Genomic DNA, 17,197 nt, shown 5'->3' on the forward strand with positions numbered 1-17,197 from the left:
TACTTCATTTCTTTCCTACTAGAGAAATGGAGGTTTTCCGGTATGTAAATGTTTCTGGCTTTTTCGGCAGTAATTCACTTGTGAGACAAACAGGAGGGAACAGTGCTAATCATGAAGGTATAGTCATGGGGGAAAATCCTCTTCCCAGCCAGACTCGGGCCTGAGTGCACTGTGCAGTAACCTGGAAACCATTACAAAGCAACTGCTCAGGACCCACTTGGGATCCCGAGTCACTTAGTTCCATGAGTTGGGGACCAGCTCAGCTGCTCAGCCTCAGCTGGCCGGTGTACCATCTAAAACTCAGCACGTTGTTTGCTAGTCCAGAGGGTCACAGCTGGGACCGGGCAGTGGGCAGATGGGAAGGACTCTACTGCCTCTCCCCGAAAGCAAGTCTTTCCCTAAGTTCCCAGTGGGCTCGGAACACACCCTGCCTCACCAGCATGACCTGGGCCTTCAGACTGCATTCACCCAAGCTGACACCCGGACAAAACTGGGGTTCTGTTAGCAAGAAAAGCCAGGATGAGGGGACTCTGACTAGGCCTTAAAAGTAAAAGCCTGCATGCCATTCGCTTAACACAACCAATACTAAGGCTCAAGTACCCAGTTTTAAAAATCACCTTTAAATATTTATATTTTTAATTATGTATATGTGCATACGTCTATGTCTGGGTATGTGCCTGTGACTGCAAGTGCCCATGAAGGCCAGAGATCTCTGATTCCCCGGAGTTGGAATCAGATAGTCATGAGCCAAACCACATGTGTGCTAAGTATGGGACTCCAGTTTATCCTTCTGTGGGTCATCTCCCTGGCTAGAGTGGAGGTGATTCTGTCTATATCCACTGTGTTTAGAAAATTCAGCTCCCGAACTGAAGAGCCTAGGTCTTAGTCAGTGCGGTAATTCACATCTGAAACAGCAGTGCTTGAGATGCTGAAGCAGGGAGCGTGCACAGCAAGCGGGTGGCCAGCAGGCTACAGCAGGCAACTCTGTCTCCAGACAAGGCTCCTGCCCAAAGAATCTGTCTATTTAAGTTATACTTTATCACCACATGTGTGCATGTTTATATGAGTGTGAACAGCCATACTCATGTGCAGGCAGAGGTCAGAGGACATCTGTAAGCAACTTCTTTCCTTCTACTGTGAGTTCAAGACCTAGAACTCAGTCCATTTACATTGGCAAAATGCATTACCCTCTGAGCCAACCTGCTGGCCCAGAACCTCTTACCAGCACTGTTTCCAGCTTACCCCACAGTTAGGTTACTGTGTACATAGTGAATTGATAATGGAAAATGTTAATCCTGTGAGAACATACTATCACTTTTGGAGTTGATTGGCGTTTTAACAAAACCATACTTGTATGAAGCTTAAAGTGGAGAACATGAACAATATTATCTTGATTTGAAGCATGCCAGCACCGACACTCTCATGTACTATGCCCATGTGAATTATAGAACATGTGGTGGTTTAAATAGGTTTGTCCCCCATAGACTCATGTGATCGAATGCTTCACCCATAGGGAGTGGCACTATTACGAGGCGTGGCCTTGTTGGAGGAGTTGTGTCACTGTAGGGATGAGCTTTGAGGTCTCTTGATGTTTAAGCTCCACCCAATGTGCAATCAGAGTCTTCTGGCTGCCTGTGGAAGACAGTCCTCTCCTGCTGCCTGCAGATCAAGATATAGACCTCTCAGCTCCTCCAACGCCGTGCCTGCCTGCACACTGCCATGCCTGCCTGCACACTGCCATGCCTGCCTGCACACTGCCATGCTTCCTGCTGGCTTCTCCAGCACCATGCCTGCCTGTACACTGCCATGATGACAATGGACTGAACCTCTGAACTGTAAGCCAACCCCAATTAAATGTTATCCCTTATAAAAGTTGCCTTGGTCATGGTGTCTGTGCATAGCAGTAGAAACCCTCACTAAGACAACATATCCACATTTTAGGACTATTAACATTGGAATAGGAAAACTACATCTTAAAATTGAAGTCCTGGCCACACCAATTTTTGCTGCCCACAGAAAATGGTTCTTCTGTTTTCTGCTCTTGCAAACTCCACAGCCTCCCTGTGTGGCAGCCATTGATATTTGAGCACCAATTTTCTCCCTCTTGTATGTAGAGTATATATAAATATTTGTTGATAAAACTACTCTTTGCTACAAAAAAAAAAAAAAAAAAAAAAAAAAAAAAGCAAACAAAATTGGATCTCTTTTAGCCTACTCTTTCTGCTGAAAACCCATGTATAAAATACCCAGTTATCCTAGAAGTGTTGGTACCACCTGTGCAGAGGCCTTCTGTTCAGTGTGTGTCTGTAGGTTTCCCTGTGGCTCATCTCTACTTTTGAGGTACTGTGATCTGAAAGGCATCATTTTCATTACTGGAATCATTCCTTTCTCCCTTAGACTACAGTATTGATATTTGTTAAATTGTTTTTGGGGGGCTCAGTGGTTAAGAGCACTGGCTGTTCTTCCAGAGGTCCTGAGTTCAATTCCCAGCAACCATCTGTGGCTCACAACCATCTGTAATGTGATTTGATGCCCTCTTCTGGCATGCAGGTGTACATGCAGATAGAGCACTCACACATATAAATAAACAAATTTTTCTAAAAATTTTGTCTTTTATACAGTTAGTGTGTATGTGAGTGAGAGGGAGAGAGAGAAGAGAGAAAGAGACAGAGACAGACAGAGAGAGAGAGAGAGAGAGAGAGAGAGAGAGAGAGAGAGAGAGAGAGAGAGAGAGAGAGAGAGAGAGAGAGAGAGAGAGAGAATTATGTGTCACAGCATATGTGAGGAAGGCCAAAGAGAACTTGGAGGAACCCCCCCCCCCCATCAAACCATGTGGATCTCAGTGGTGATACAGGCCTTCAAGCTTGGAGCAAGTGCCCTTATGTGGTAAGCCTTCTCTCAAAGCCATCTCCTGACCCCAGACTACAGAATCATTGACTCAGGTATGAATAGGATTTCACAGCTGTCAGTCAAGAGGGCCTCTGATGCCTCTTGCTGTCCTAAGTTCCTGATTGTTGATAAGGCAGAGATCAGTGGGATTCTTTCCCATCCCCAGTCGTAGTAAATAATGAAAGTTTAGCCAAGTCAAAAATGTAAGTCTTAATAGAAGATAAATAAAAGCAACCCCAATTTTCATTATCAGTGTTAAGATCCTGTTCCTTTCTTACTTTTTTAATACAGTGCTAGGAACAGAACCTAAGGCCTTATGCATGGCCAGCAAGGTTACTACCACCAAGTTCACCCTTCTGGCCTCCTCTGAAGACTTGTGATCCACATTGGAGGAAATGGCATATCTGTATCCACACAGTTTGTTTCTGTGGAAACAAAGATAAAGTTCATCTGTGAGCAGAGATAAAGCACAGTGGAATGTACAGTTTGCTTTTGTTGACAAGTTAATCTCTCCCACAAAGAGTGCATTCTGGAGTCTAGCACAGCTTTAAAAGGCTGAAATCCCTTGTCAGCATCAGGCTACAAAGCAAACAACTTTGGCGTTTTGGTTTTCAGCTCTTGGTGTTATTGCACAAAAAGGTGTATCTCTTGAAAAGTATTTAATTGCTATTTAAATTTTAATAATATCATTGGCCTGCACATTTTTTTCTTCTATTTAAAAGGCTGTCGAGGGGTTGAAGAGCTGGCTCAGCAGTTAAGAGCACTTGCTGTTCAATCATGAACACTGGAGTTCAGCATCCACACCAGCCTGTCCATAGCCTTCTGGAAATCCTGATCCAAAGGATCTAAACAGTCTTTTCTCCACATTCTCACCCTGGAACACACTACACACACCACCCCACAACACACACACACCACACCATAACATACACACCACACCACCACCACCTCACACACAGACATACATAATTGAAATAAAATATTTTTAATTAAAAAAATTGAATCCTGTTAAAGGACTCCATGATATAGTTTCCATGGGAACAACATCGTGATGGGCTATACAAGCCTTCAGTGATGGAGTTGTCTGGGGGTCACTTTTGCCTCTCTAAGGTACTCCTCAGATGGTTTGGTTAGCAAGCCCAGCAAACTCACTGGTTCCCTAAATTGAAAATAAAATTGAAAGTCATCTATGTATGTGGTGATTTTTTTCTTAGTAGAAAAAAGGTTTTTTTCTGCACAAACTTACTAGCAAGATGGATTTTTACAGTGGCATTTTTGGTATAATTATGTTATTATTAGTTCAACTTTATTTTCTTTTCCTAAATGATAAATGAGAGTACTATTGAGGCGCGATAACATCTTGGAGCATACATAATGATTTCTTCTCACAGTGTAGGTGGCTTGGTTTATTTTTTACCCTTATCATGAGTCAGATTTGTACAGAATTCCTGCCACAACATGGGAGGCGGTGTCTCTCTGAGCAGCGGGTACTGAACTCACTTGGCCTTGTAGGCATAAAGTGTATTTGTCCATTCCCCGACACATGCAGAACTATTATCTTGGCTAGGGGTAGAGCTTGGCAACAAAGTATGTACTTATTGTGGGTGAGTTTTGGGGCTCAGTGCCTGGTACCCCCAAAAAGACCCTCACCACAACAAGAAGGAAAATATCTAGAGAGCAAAACCAAGCACTGTCCTGCTAGCAAGCTAGGTATACTGGGTATTCGGGACTCCCATCCCACGCCGTCCTGAGCCTTTCTCGCTGTGAGCCTTCAAGTACAAAACCCACATCTTTGGCTGACACATTTCAGTTAGCAAGAACAGTTAGCCAGAAACAGAGCTACAGAAGCCAAAAGACAGGTTAGTCCATTCCAGAATTATGAATTTGGATGGATTAGATCTTTGTTTTCATTTTGCAGATGTTGGTGACTACATACTAGGTTCCAAGGCCTGAGGCTTACTTCCATCATGGCGTCAGTCACACTACGGTCTGGGAGCCTGTTACAAATAGCAAGAACCTAGCTGTTAAAATAAAACAATTCATTAAAAAATGAGAGGATGAGGAGATGTCTCAAAGAGTAAGAGCATTTGCTGTGCAACTATAAAAACCTGAATTCAAATCCCAGCATGCACATAAAAGCCAGACATGGCTGTGTGCATGCCTATAAGCCCAGCTCTGGGAATAAGGTGTGAGGGGAATCAAGAGGATCACTGGAGCTTGGTGGTTACATCCTAAGTTTTATTCATGGGAATGAGGGCAGAAAGTGATAGTAGGATGTGTGGTGCTGTGGTCTCTGTGTACCCACCCATACCTATACACCTCAGACACAGAGAGGCATGAGAGAGAGTGAGAGGACTGAGGTGGAGACGGTGGGGAGATAGCAGACATCGTCTTATCCAAGATAGAAACTGTGGACTCTGTAGTTCCACAGCTCACCTTATCCTAGGGGACACTTCCAGAGATGCCACCATCAAGAATATGACCTCTGTCTACCCCTTTCAACAACTCCAGCAGCCATCATTGTCCTGTGAGTAGTATGAGGAACACCGTCTTCAAGGTCAGCCCCTTCACTTCTGTTTGATTTTAAATCTCTCTTCAAAGTTCTGTAAATGAACTGTGGTGTTGGGTTGTTCTAGTTAATGATTCCTGTAGGTTATTAACAGAAGTGAGGTTAATAATGTAAGGGGTTATTCATCAGCCGAGAAAGAGGAAATTTTAACCCGTCTTCACAGAACCATGTTTAAAAGTCAAGGGTTCGGATTTTCCTATTTCTCACTAAAAAAAAAAAAAAAAAAAAAAAAAAAAAAAAAAAAAAAAAAAAAACCACTGTGGAGACAGTAGAAAATCCTTGCAGTTAAAATCCCCACAGAAGGATCTGTGCAGAGAAACCGTAGACTTGCCAAAGCCTTCCTAACATAACCATCACATCTGGCTGTGCTTCTTTGTATGGATTTGGGACCTGCTGGAAGGTCGTTCCCCTCCTCGGCTCCCTGCTCAAGCTTCCTGTCCCTAATGTGCCATGTGATCCTGCCACTGCAGATGAAGCCAACCTGCCACTGACCTTCCTCCCTGGGTAAAACCATAAACCAAAGTGAGACTTTTTCTTACGCTGTTTCTGTAAGATGTTTAGTCACATCTGTAAGCCAGAGTTTGAGGGTTCTAGTACTGTGATAACCACCACAATCAAAAGTGACTTGGAGAAGAACAGGTTCATTTCGCATCACAGGTTACAGCCCACCATGAAGGGAAGTCAGGGCAGGAACCTGGAGGAAGAGACAGAAACGGAGCACAGACATACAGGAACACTGCTCACAGGCTTGATCCCCTTCTTAGGTTTCTATTGCTGTGAAGAGACACCACAACCATGGCAACTCTTACAAAGGAAACCATTTAACTGGGGCTGGCTTACAGTTCAGAGGTTGACATGGTGGGAGGCATGCAGGTAGCTGTTGCTGGAGAGGTAGCTGAGAATTCTACATCTGAATCAATGGGCAGCAGGAATAGACTCTGGGCCTGGCTTGAACATCTGTAACCTCAAAGCCCATCTACTGTGACACACTTCTCCAACAAGCCACACCTACTCCATTAAGACCACACCTCAGGACCCACTCTCTCCCACCCCTCAAACTACCATATTCCCCAAGGCTTGTTCAGCACGTGTATTATACACTCCAGGACCAGGGATGACAGCACCCTCGCTAGGCTAAGCCCTCCCACTCCAATCATTAATCAAGAAAACTACCCCAAAGGGTTGCTTACAGGCCAGTCTTCGGGAGGAATTTTCTCAATTATGGTTCCCTCTTGGATAACTCTAGCTTGCATCGAGTTGTAAAAAACCAAGTTAAAAAAAAAAAAAAGAAACAAAAACAAACAATGCTCCCCAAATGTTAGGATAAAAGGTAACCCTACCCCACTTTCTTGTACAATTGTCTTGTAGTGTGTCCCACTCTTCAGGGACATTGACACACAGCAGTATATATATATATATACACATACATACATATATATGTGTGTATATATGTATATATGGATTCATAAGAGACCATGTGTGACTTTTACATCTATAACAAATTAATTGAGAAATTTTGATTCATTTCTTGTGTAACTCTCAGGTGATTTCCCAATGGTGACCAATCTCCAGGACCTAAGTGATTCCCCCCTCACCCCGTGAACATCATGGAGGTGTTTGCTTTTCTTTCTCCTTTATTTTCATTTGCAAAAGCAAATGGCTCCCCACCCAAAAGCCAAGGTGTAGGCAAATGGGATAAGAGAATAATATCTGAAAAGATAAGGTTTTTTCAATGCAGTAAGATGATCGTATCTATAATAGACCCAAGCTTTCTATCACATCAACCACTCCCAGTGAAAATTATTTAGCAAGCAAATTTAGTTCATAGAAAATGATGTTGTGGTCCACTGCAGTGCCATATAAAGCAGTATACAAAGTGATTATCCTAAATTTATCCTACAACAGGATTTAAAATTTATTTTTCTTTGCATTTGTTCTTCCACAGTTTCACAGACAGACAGATAGACAGGAAATACTTTGATCATATCTCCCCTCACGTTTTTCTTTGTGCCCCTGCCTCTTCCCACCAACTCCATTTTCCACGTTCATGGCTTTTTATGGTGCTGTATTTAATGAGGGCTGTCTGCATGAGCATGGGGGTAATTGAGCAAAGACGGCTTACCAGTGGCTACACCACTGAGGATTACGACTCCCCTAGCAACCCTTAACTGCTCAGAGCTCCCCGTGGAGGCTTGGGTCCTTATGAGCCTCACCCCAGTTCATGATGGAATGCTACAAAAGTGTTTTCGTTTAAGTTAATGAGAAACTCGACTAGAAACTAGCCTGAATAATAAAGGTAGTGTCCTGTTGGTTTATGAGACTAAAAAGCGAAAGGCTTCTAAGTTAATAAGAAGCTCGACTAAAAACTAGCTTAAATGATAAAGGTAATGTCGGCTTGTGAGACTAAGAGACAAAGTGATAACCTGGGCTTCAGGTGAAGCTTCGTAGTGTCACCAAGGGCCCTGCTCTAAAATGGCTCCCCACGAGATCCTAACATGCTTTCAGTAAGTCATAGGGGCCATATGTACCCTGTTTCCAGCGTCCTCTAAAAGGGATGCTCCATTTATCCTTAAGGCCATTGACTAGTTCATTATTCTTTATTTTATTTTATTTATTTGTATTTTTATGTGAGGGTATTGGATCCCCTGAAAATGGAGTTAAAATAGTTGTGAGCTGTTCTCTGGGTGCTGGGAATTGAACCCTGGGTCCTCTGGAAGAACATGGAGTGCTCTTAACAGCTGAGCCATCTCTTCAGTCCCTGGTTCATTATTCTTACTAGATATCACCTCTGGAGCCAAGTCTAACCCTAAGTGGAAACCAGGGATAGTCATTATTAAAGCTCTCCCGCTGTTTCTAGCTGTCCATTATGACTGACTGACTGGTCAGGATAAATTACTCATATTTCATTCAGATTAACACACCCACTTTAAACTTATAAATGCGGCACTGTTCAAAAGGTATGCTCTTGGCTCCTCCCCTAGTGTTGTGACCTTGGCCTTTTACCTGTTCCTGTACGAATCACTGTACTGAAGGCTTGCTTCCTCCTACCCGTACCTCTGTTAGAATGTTGGCATCTTAGTGACAGTGGCTCCCAGTACTATCCCTGACTCACGGTGGGAGCTTTGCTGATGCCCTTGTTTGGAACCTGATGAGCCACATGTTCTTGATGGAACTCACTCTCTTTATAAGGTGTTTGAATGTTTCCTAGGCTACTGTATCTGTGAAAAGCAACCCGGCAATGGACATGTGGTTTCTGATCCCAATCCTCATAGTCAGAGGTGGGAATGAAGGGTGGCCAAGGCTCCTGGTACTCTGGATGATTCGTTTTGCTAGACATTAAAATTTGAAAGGAAGATGCTTGCCAATGCTTGAGCTTTTTGCAAACCAGCTTGCCAAATTCCTGGAGCTAGATAGGGAGTAGAGTCAAAAGAAGGTGAGGAAATCAAGGAATCCAGTGAAAAGGGAGTACTGTCCATCAACCCAGTGAGAGCAGCCAGAAGCCTGCACTACTGTGCTTAGGCAAACATTCACTTAGGGTGACTCTCTTTCGTGTGAAGGGGCAGTTACATGGGGCATCTGTGTTACTATGCCTCAGGTATTAAACTCCAAGGCACCTGAGTACTCTTGGTTATAGTTGCTTACTTCCTGGGGGAAGCCAAGGATCTACCTTCTATCTACCCTCCTATCCATTTATTCTTGAGGTCTGATCATTGCCATGTACTTAAAGCTGTCTGGAACTATGCATTACTTCAGTAGGCTTCAAACTCACGATCCTCCTGCCTCAGCCTCGTGGTGCTGGAATTAGAGACACACATACCCACACTTGACTTTTAATATTTGTTATTAAAAAGATTTTTCATAAAGACTATCGACATACCGGGTGGGCTTAATCAATGGCTGCATAGTTATCTCTGTCTAAACTGTTGTGAACTAGTGTCCTTGTTAAAGTGAGCAGCAAGGTCATCTACCGTAGTCTCCTGGGAGCAATGGTCACTAGCATCTGGTGAGCACGGAGCGCAGGCCAGCTTCTGGTTCTAGCAGACAGCTTATTTGCCTTGGTCCCTGTGAAGTCGGGCAGCTTGTCTAAGGTACCACAGCTACAAATGGGCAGAAATGGGTTTGACGCTACATACAGTTTCATAGTGTGGATCTCTTTGCAGTATGACTTCCCAGTGACCTTGGTATTTTCAATGGGAAGCTTGATTTAAAAGTTAAAGCTTTTTTTTTTTTTTAAATGTGTGCATGTACATGTTTGGTATATGTACAGTGAGTGTGTCTGTGTATGTTGAAGACAGAAGGTGCTATCAAATATCTCCATCAGTCACGCTCCTCCTTGTTATTTGAGTCAGGTCTCTCAGTGAACCTGAAGCTCATGGTTTGGCTAGAACAGCTGGGCAGTGAGGTGCAGGGATACTCCTGTCTGTATCTCCCAGCATTAGGAATATAGGCAAATGTCATCATGCCTGGCTTCTTATGTAGGTGCTGGGGATCTGAACCCAGGTTCTCATACATGTATAGCATTTTTACCAACAGAGTCCCAGCCTGAAATTGTAAATTTTTTAATTAATACTTCAGAGGAGAAAAGAATAGATGATTATTGATATTCAGTTGTAAACAGTGAAATCTTACTGGTGAATGTACACTGTGTATCTTGGTCCCCAAGAGGCAGCCACTTGAGACATGTTTTTAACTACCTACTGATCTTGCTTCAGCAAACTAGCTATAGGTTAAAAAAAAAAGGGGGGGAGGGGGCAGAAGTCTGTCCTCAGGTGACACTTGCAAGTTATTAATAGAACATAAAATAGAAGAATTTAAACTTTCTCAACAGATAAATTAGAGGGTCATTAGCTGTAATGGAAAATGATTCTTTCTTTTGCTGAATAGTTCATCATTGATTTCTTAATTCTGTGTATCCACAGGGTGTTTACACTGGGACTGGGCATAGATGTATTTCATCTGTATTAGGCTAAAGCCAGAAATGTGATTTAAAGAACAGAATCCAAATTGATCATTATTTCAAAATGAGCATGGGGGCTGGGCATCTCAATGCATGCCTGTAATCCCAATGTTCAAGAGACAGAAAGGTCATGAGTTCAAAGCCAGCCAAGGATGTAGTGAGTTAAAAACCTGTGTTATATAATAAGATCCTGCCTCTAATTTAAAAGAGGGGGGGGGGGGAGGAAAGAGATAGTAATGTAGGGAGATGATGTCTCAGTGGATTAAACACTTATACCACGTGACATGAGTTCAAAACCCCAGAATCCACATAAAACCAGGTATAGTTGCACACATCTGTATGAGGCAGAGGCATGAGGCTTCCCAGAAGTTCACGGACCAGCTAGCCTGGCCTACACAGTAGTAATGAGGCCATCTCAAAAGATAAAGACTGACAAACGGGATTGTCCTCTGATCCCACCCACATGTCATGACATATTTGCTCATACATTCACACAAACACACATGCAAACACTCATGTAGTAAATAATGGTAAATGAATATGAAAAGATAGAATGGTGTGACCCTCAGAGCAGTTTCTCTTCCCTGCATGGACATCTTTGCCCAGGATAGAGAAAAGTAGTTCTGTCTACAGCCTTGGCAGTCAGCTTCATTCACCACTCGCTTCTTGGCCTGACTAGGAATGGAACCCAGGCATCATCATAAAGATAAGAGCTCAGTATAGAGATTAAAAAAAGAAATGGGATGCTCACTTTAACAGCACATACACTAAAACAGGACTGATTCAGGGATTAGCATGGCCCTGCACAAGGATCACACTCAAATTCGTGAAGCATTCCATGCTGGTTGTGGTGGCTCGTGCAGGTAGGATTTGTTGAGGGAATCCAGCCTAGGCTACACATTTATGGGGTTGGGGATTTAGCTCAGAGATAGAGCACTTGACTAGCAAGTACCAGGGCCTGGCTGGGTTCAGTCCTCAGCTTTGGGGAAAAAAAGAAATGGGATATGCACTCCAGTGTCAGAGCTGAAGTCTACTTCATGCCATGCACAAAACAAGTTTTGTGAGGCTTTGAGTCCCAGCTGTGTGAAACACTCCAACTTAGGCTAAAGGTTTACAGTGATGAGGTTCACAGAATGGCCTGGAAAGGTGCTGGCATTGGGACCCACAGAGCAGAAAGGAAGGGCTGAGAGAGAGGAGCTGAAGCCCAGGCAGAACTGCAGTAGGGGTTGCGGGAGACAAGGGACATGGAGGATGGGGGTGGGGTTTACTTTCAAGGCAGTGAGTGAGAGCTGATGGGTCACAGCACACTAGGTTGCCAAGCTGGCTGGAGGAGGGTCTGTGGCCAAAGCAAGCATTCTAGCCCATTCCAGCACAGTGCCTTTGGCTTTTAAGTCTCATAAACAGATACTACTTTTATTGCATAAACTAGTTTTGAGTTGAGCTTCTTATTAAGTTAAAAAGCCATGTTGTAAGAAGTGTCTAAGGTAGGCCTTTCTGCTGCATTCATGGGACAGTACTTGGACAGTTTCAGCAACTTTGTCTATGAGCTGAGTTTGCTTACTAAATACTTTTCCCCCAGAATGGCTGATACAGTAAAAACAAAACAAAAACAAACAAACAAAAAAAAACCCAAAAAAACAACAACAACAAAAAAAAACCAGGCTCTGTTACAGATGGGGTCATTTTACTATGCTGTCAAAATCATGATCCTTTAATAAAGTTTTCTCTTTTGATGGCTTTTGGGAGAAGCCATGCAATTAAAAAAAAAATAGAGAGAAAGGTGAGAAGGAAGTAAATCTTTTCTATGATCATTGAGGGGAAGGAGCTGACAGGTGTTCAGACCCCAGAATTTAGTACAAATGTCTTGTTGTGTGTAGCTTTAAGCTACTGCTTTTTGCTCTGGGACCATTAACCAAGCTACCAGCCCTCACCCAGAATCCTTTGAATCCTCAGATGAATAACATACACACAGTTTGTTCCTTTACAATTTGCCTTCTTGGCCCAGTTGCTAGGCACTGATATCTCCAACCTGGAAAGTCATGCCCTTACCAATTTATTATCTCTCCACCTGCCCTAAACTTAAGTGGCTAGTCCCTCCTGGCCCCGTCAAACATCCTTTGCCACCCACCTGTAGTAGTGGCCACAGACCCCAGTCGCTCCACCCCCACCCCGAGATGGGGTGGTTGTGGGTTCTTCTCCCTCCAAAGCATAGCATAATCTTCTCTCTCCTTTCTTGTGTCTGCTTTTTCATCCTGGGTCCCAGGAGTCCTGGCTGTACCTTCCACCTAGCAATTGGTCCCTGGCTTTCTTTACTGACAAATCAAGGAACCAATTGGGGAACAGGACCTTAGTATCAGGACCACCCCCTTCAAGTCCTTGTTCATCATCCTAATAATAAAACAAGAACAGTTACCTGTAGGAAATTTGAGGACAGAAATCCTGGCAAAAATCTCCTAGAGATCATTGGCACATTTTATATATATATATATATATATATATATATATAAAGCAGATCATCTTGGCTAACTCCTTGGCAGTTTGAGAGTGATAAGTATTCCCAGCTTTCTAGATCCACCAATACCCACATGGGACTGGGATTGGTACCCATGGCAACAGAGTACACAGCAAGCAGAACACCCCTCCCCAACACTCCCCCCCCCCAACCCACATGTCACACTGCCCTTGGGAGTTGAGGTCTATGTTTGGAGAATTGGTCTTGTTCAAAAATTGCTGTCACCAGTTGAACTTGTTGGCAATTAGTTGTTTTAATTAAACATTTCATAAACCATGCAAGTGCAACAAGTACACTAAATTTCCTTGTGAATAAATTGGAGCTCAGAAAAGACTATAAAGATCAGACATAGTGTGGGTATTTCACTGCACAGTAAGATCAGAAGGAGGGCAGTCATAGAAGACTAAAAGGCGCCTATACCAGACTACACTGCCCTACCTTTTAGACTTCCCTGTGTTCTTTGGAAAGATCAATCGGAAACTGTGGACATCGCTTTCTGTACATAGAATAGACCCCCACTAGCTAAAAAAGGGGAGGGTGGACAAGAAGATCATCAAATCCTGTGTGTGTGTGTGTGTGTATGTCTGTGTGTATATGTATATATATGTGACTATTAACAATAATCCAACAGAGGCTATCAGGGTGTCTGTGTGTGTGTGTGTGTGTGTGTGTGTGTGTGTGTGTGTGTGCATGCACATGGGCGTGTGGAGGAGCCAGAGCTTTTGAGATGGACTCTTTCACTAGCCTGGAGGCCACAGAATAGGTGTGGGCTGTCTGACCATCAAGTTCTGGATTCTGCCTGTCCCTGCCTCCCCAGTATTGCAAGCACATGCCACCAGGGCCTGCACTCTTGCATAGATTCTGGGACTTTAACTTGACTCCTCATTCCAGCTTTTACCCAAGTCCTCATGTTTGTTCATCTTGGAACCATTTGCCGTGTTCCTGAAGCACCTTTAGTGTCTCTCAAGCCTTGTCAGCTAGATTGCTTTTTTCCACTTTGTCCCAAAGCTGCAGATGTGAGATATATGTGTTAGATGCAAGAAATTGTTAACAGATGTTTCTGCTGTGGCTCCTATCCTGATAGTGAGGATGTAATGGGCTTGCTTGGTGGGTTCTTTTTGTTGTTCTTTTATTTCAGTGGACTCTTGCCTTCTCCCTCCCTTCCCCTCCCACCTAAGGCTTCTTAATAATCATGTATGATTAAATGAATTTTATGGCATCAATAGGGAACCTCTAGATGTGCCTTAGCTGGATGTGTGTAAGTAAAGTCACCACTGAAAACCAGCTGGATGCACAACACAGCCCACAATGGCAGGAGACCAGAGTGTGGGTGGAATTAACATCATCAGAAATGCTCTAATATTATTAAAGATGATCAGTCACCAAAACAATGTGGTTCATGTTTTGGATTTTCACAGTATTTTTGTTATCAAAATAATTTTATCAAACGTCTACGCCAAAGAAGAAGTTAGACCTCTTAGGACAGGAAGCTGCAGCTAGCTCTGCAGAAGGGAAGGTCATTCTAAGGGTTTGAACAGGAGCTCTTACTTGGGCTCGGCCGAAGTTAGTTCTTAGCTGGGCAGGACACAGGAAGATAGCTCTGGGTTCTGTCCCTTGCTGTTCAAGGTCAAGCGTGGTATGTGTTCACCTCTATCCTACATTTGGAGTGAACGCACAACTCACATCTATCTCAGGGTGATTCGTGAGGCTTACTGTGAATGTCGGGAAGTGTAACAACAACAACAAAAGTCACGTGATCACACCCTTCAGAAACTGGCTGGCTGCCATCCTTTCCATTTCTGATGCTCCGTTTTGAAGTGGCCTATATCCCATGTGGACTTTTCCAATGATGTGGTTTTGGTTGCACAGAAAGGGGGAGTGCTCTTTTAAACAGTGCTCTGTGGGCTTTCTTTCTTTCTTTTTTTAATTGTTGGAAGTAGATTATGTACTGCATAACACTGGAATCCTAACAGAATGGTCTTTTCTTCCAACTATCACGTCCCTCTTAAGTATAATAATAGCGTGTAGGTTATGATCCCTCTGATTGGACTATTCTGATTCAGAACATATGCACACTGGGCTATTTTAGCCTGATGCCATTCAAATGCTGTTGAATTCTGTAATTAGCTGTCCTCTTCTTGATTCTGTATGGCTTGGCATATAAGTATATTTCTTATAATGAACTGGCTTCTTGGATAGATCTGTTTCCCAACCGAACATTCTCGTCGTCTGATAATAATATTACAGTCTTAGAGAGGATATAATTTTCACCTGCACATAGAGACACTGATATTTTGCTTTTATCTCCCAGTCACTGACAGCTGACTGAAAGAGGTAAGTATCCTGGGGCCAGCCTCTCTGAAGACACACACTGATATGGATTTAGCACTCAGAGATGTCACATGGTAGCTGTCTTCCTTGTGTGTGCAGCCATTTTCCATGCTTGCTATTTGAAGCATGAACAGTTACTACCAAATGGTTTGGGGAAGAGTGACCAGTAGTACCAACTGGCAATCGATATGTTTGAGTGCCTGTAATGTGTAATGTCTTGATGAAAGCAACTTAACTACAATCAGCAGCATCTCTACCTAGAGCCAGCTAGTTGAAGAGTTTAGCTATTGCCATTAACGCCACAGACTGCATCTAATGTGGATGGAGTAAGATGGAAACAAATTAAAATAAAACCATCTTCTAAAATGTGTTTAAGATAAATAAGACTGGCTTGAATGTGAGAGAGTGTTCTGGAAAAGAAAACCTGGTAGAGAGTCAAATGGAAGTCCCTTGGCGGCCGACTCTGCCTCCAGCTGTATTCAGTTATTGAACAGCTGTCAAAGAAAGCAAAGCATTATTTGTGCATTAGAACAATTTCCAAAGCTGTTTTTAACCCCCAGTGGTGTTTTTTTTTCAGCCTTCTAATCTCTGCAAAGGTTTTAAAAGCTGTAATGACCCATGCTTGTATCAGGCATGAGGTTACTACACAGCACCTTGGCATGGTTAGTCTCATGTACAAGGAATTATAACCATTAGAATTTTATTTCCTGAAGAATTTTGTGCCGTGTCACATAATCACATATAGCTGTGTTGTCCCAAAATCAGCAACAGTATCTATTATTTATTTCTCAGAGACATGACAAATGTACAAGACAGGAAACAACCTGTAACAGGATGTAACCCATGCATAGCTAAGGGTCCCCCCGCCCCCAGAAAAAACTCCAGGGGGAATTTTGGTCCTGGATATTGCATCTTACAGATGAGTTGGGCCAATGCAGCTTTGGGAATTTGTAATGACATGAAATACTTACAATGTGGCACTTCTTTTTGACTTGATACACAATTTATTTTCATGAATTCTGGGAGTAAAACACAAATGTGTTTGCAAAGCAAGTAGTTTATCAACTGAACTGTCTTTCCAAGCCGGAGCTACCCTATTTCCTATTGAAAGATTTTTACACTTTTTATTGTAGTATTTTATATGTATAGGCATTTAGTCTGTGTTCATGGATCAAATGTGTGCACTGCCTGCCATTGCCAAAAGAAGGCAGCAAATCCCCTGGGACTGGAGCTATAGCCTGTTGTGAAGCACTGGAAAGGGTGCTAGGAATCAAACCCAGATCCTTTGGAAGAGCATCAAGTGCTCCTAACTGGGGAAGCATTTCTCTAGTCCCACACTGAAAGCTTTAAATAGTTGTACTTGAAATGTTTCACAGAATAGATATCGTCTTGATTAGTTTTCCCAAGTAACAAACTTGACGATAATGGGAATTCTCTTACATGAGGGAATCTTCTCAACTCAAACACAAAATGGTCAAATATAACCCTCTGTGAGTGAGCGAGTGCATGGCAAGGTCAAAGACATCTGCTCCTGTCCCAATGCCATTGACCCTCAAATGTTCTGTCTAGTCTTGGTCTATTCGACAAAGTGAAGATTGTCTGAATTAACTAAGCTCTTCTACCATTCCACTGATGGATCTCCCTCTATCTCCCATACAGTATTAGTTTAATTATTTAGAAATTCTAGAAGAATGTTTATCAATTGAACTGTCTTTCCAAGCTGGAAATGTATGTTCATGGTTACTATATGGTCAATAATAGTAAATTATGATTATATATTATAATGGTTAATTATACATATATGTATGTGTATATATATACATATATAATATATATATATGTATATATATAGTAATGGTTATATTTTATATTACATAAGTATTCTTTACCTGGTGTTCTCAATTCTTCTGTAACTAAAGGGAATACTGATAGAGAAGTG

The 17,197-nt window shown here is 42.7% G+C and overlaps 1 protein-coding gene and 1 non-coding gene across 5 annotated transcripts in view; both read left to right on the forward strand.

Moving 5' to 3' along the window:
- Nucleotides 1-17,197, forward strand: part of Fam171a1 (family with sequence similarity 171 member A1) — a 128,277-nt gene that overhangs the window by 21,810 nt on the left and 89,270 nt on the right. The gene's annotated exons all lie outside the window — the stretch shown is intronic.
- On the forward strand, nucleotides 11,159-11,261 carry LOC116082869. Its single transcript, XR_004115490.1, has one exon. It is a non-coding gene; the product is annotated as a U6 spliceosomal RNA (small nuclear RNA).

Source organism: Mastomys coucha, unplaced genomic scaffold (genome assembly GCF_008632895.1).
Source record: "Mastomys coucha isolate ucsf_1 unplaced genomic scaffold, UCSF_Mcou_1 pScaffold7, whole genome shotgun sequence".
Lineage (NCBI taxonomy): Eukaryota > Metazoa > Chordata > Mammalia > Rodentia > Muridae > Mastomys > Mastomys coucha.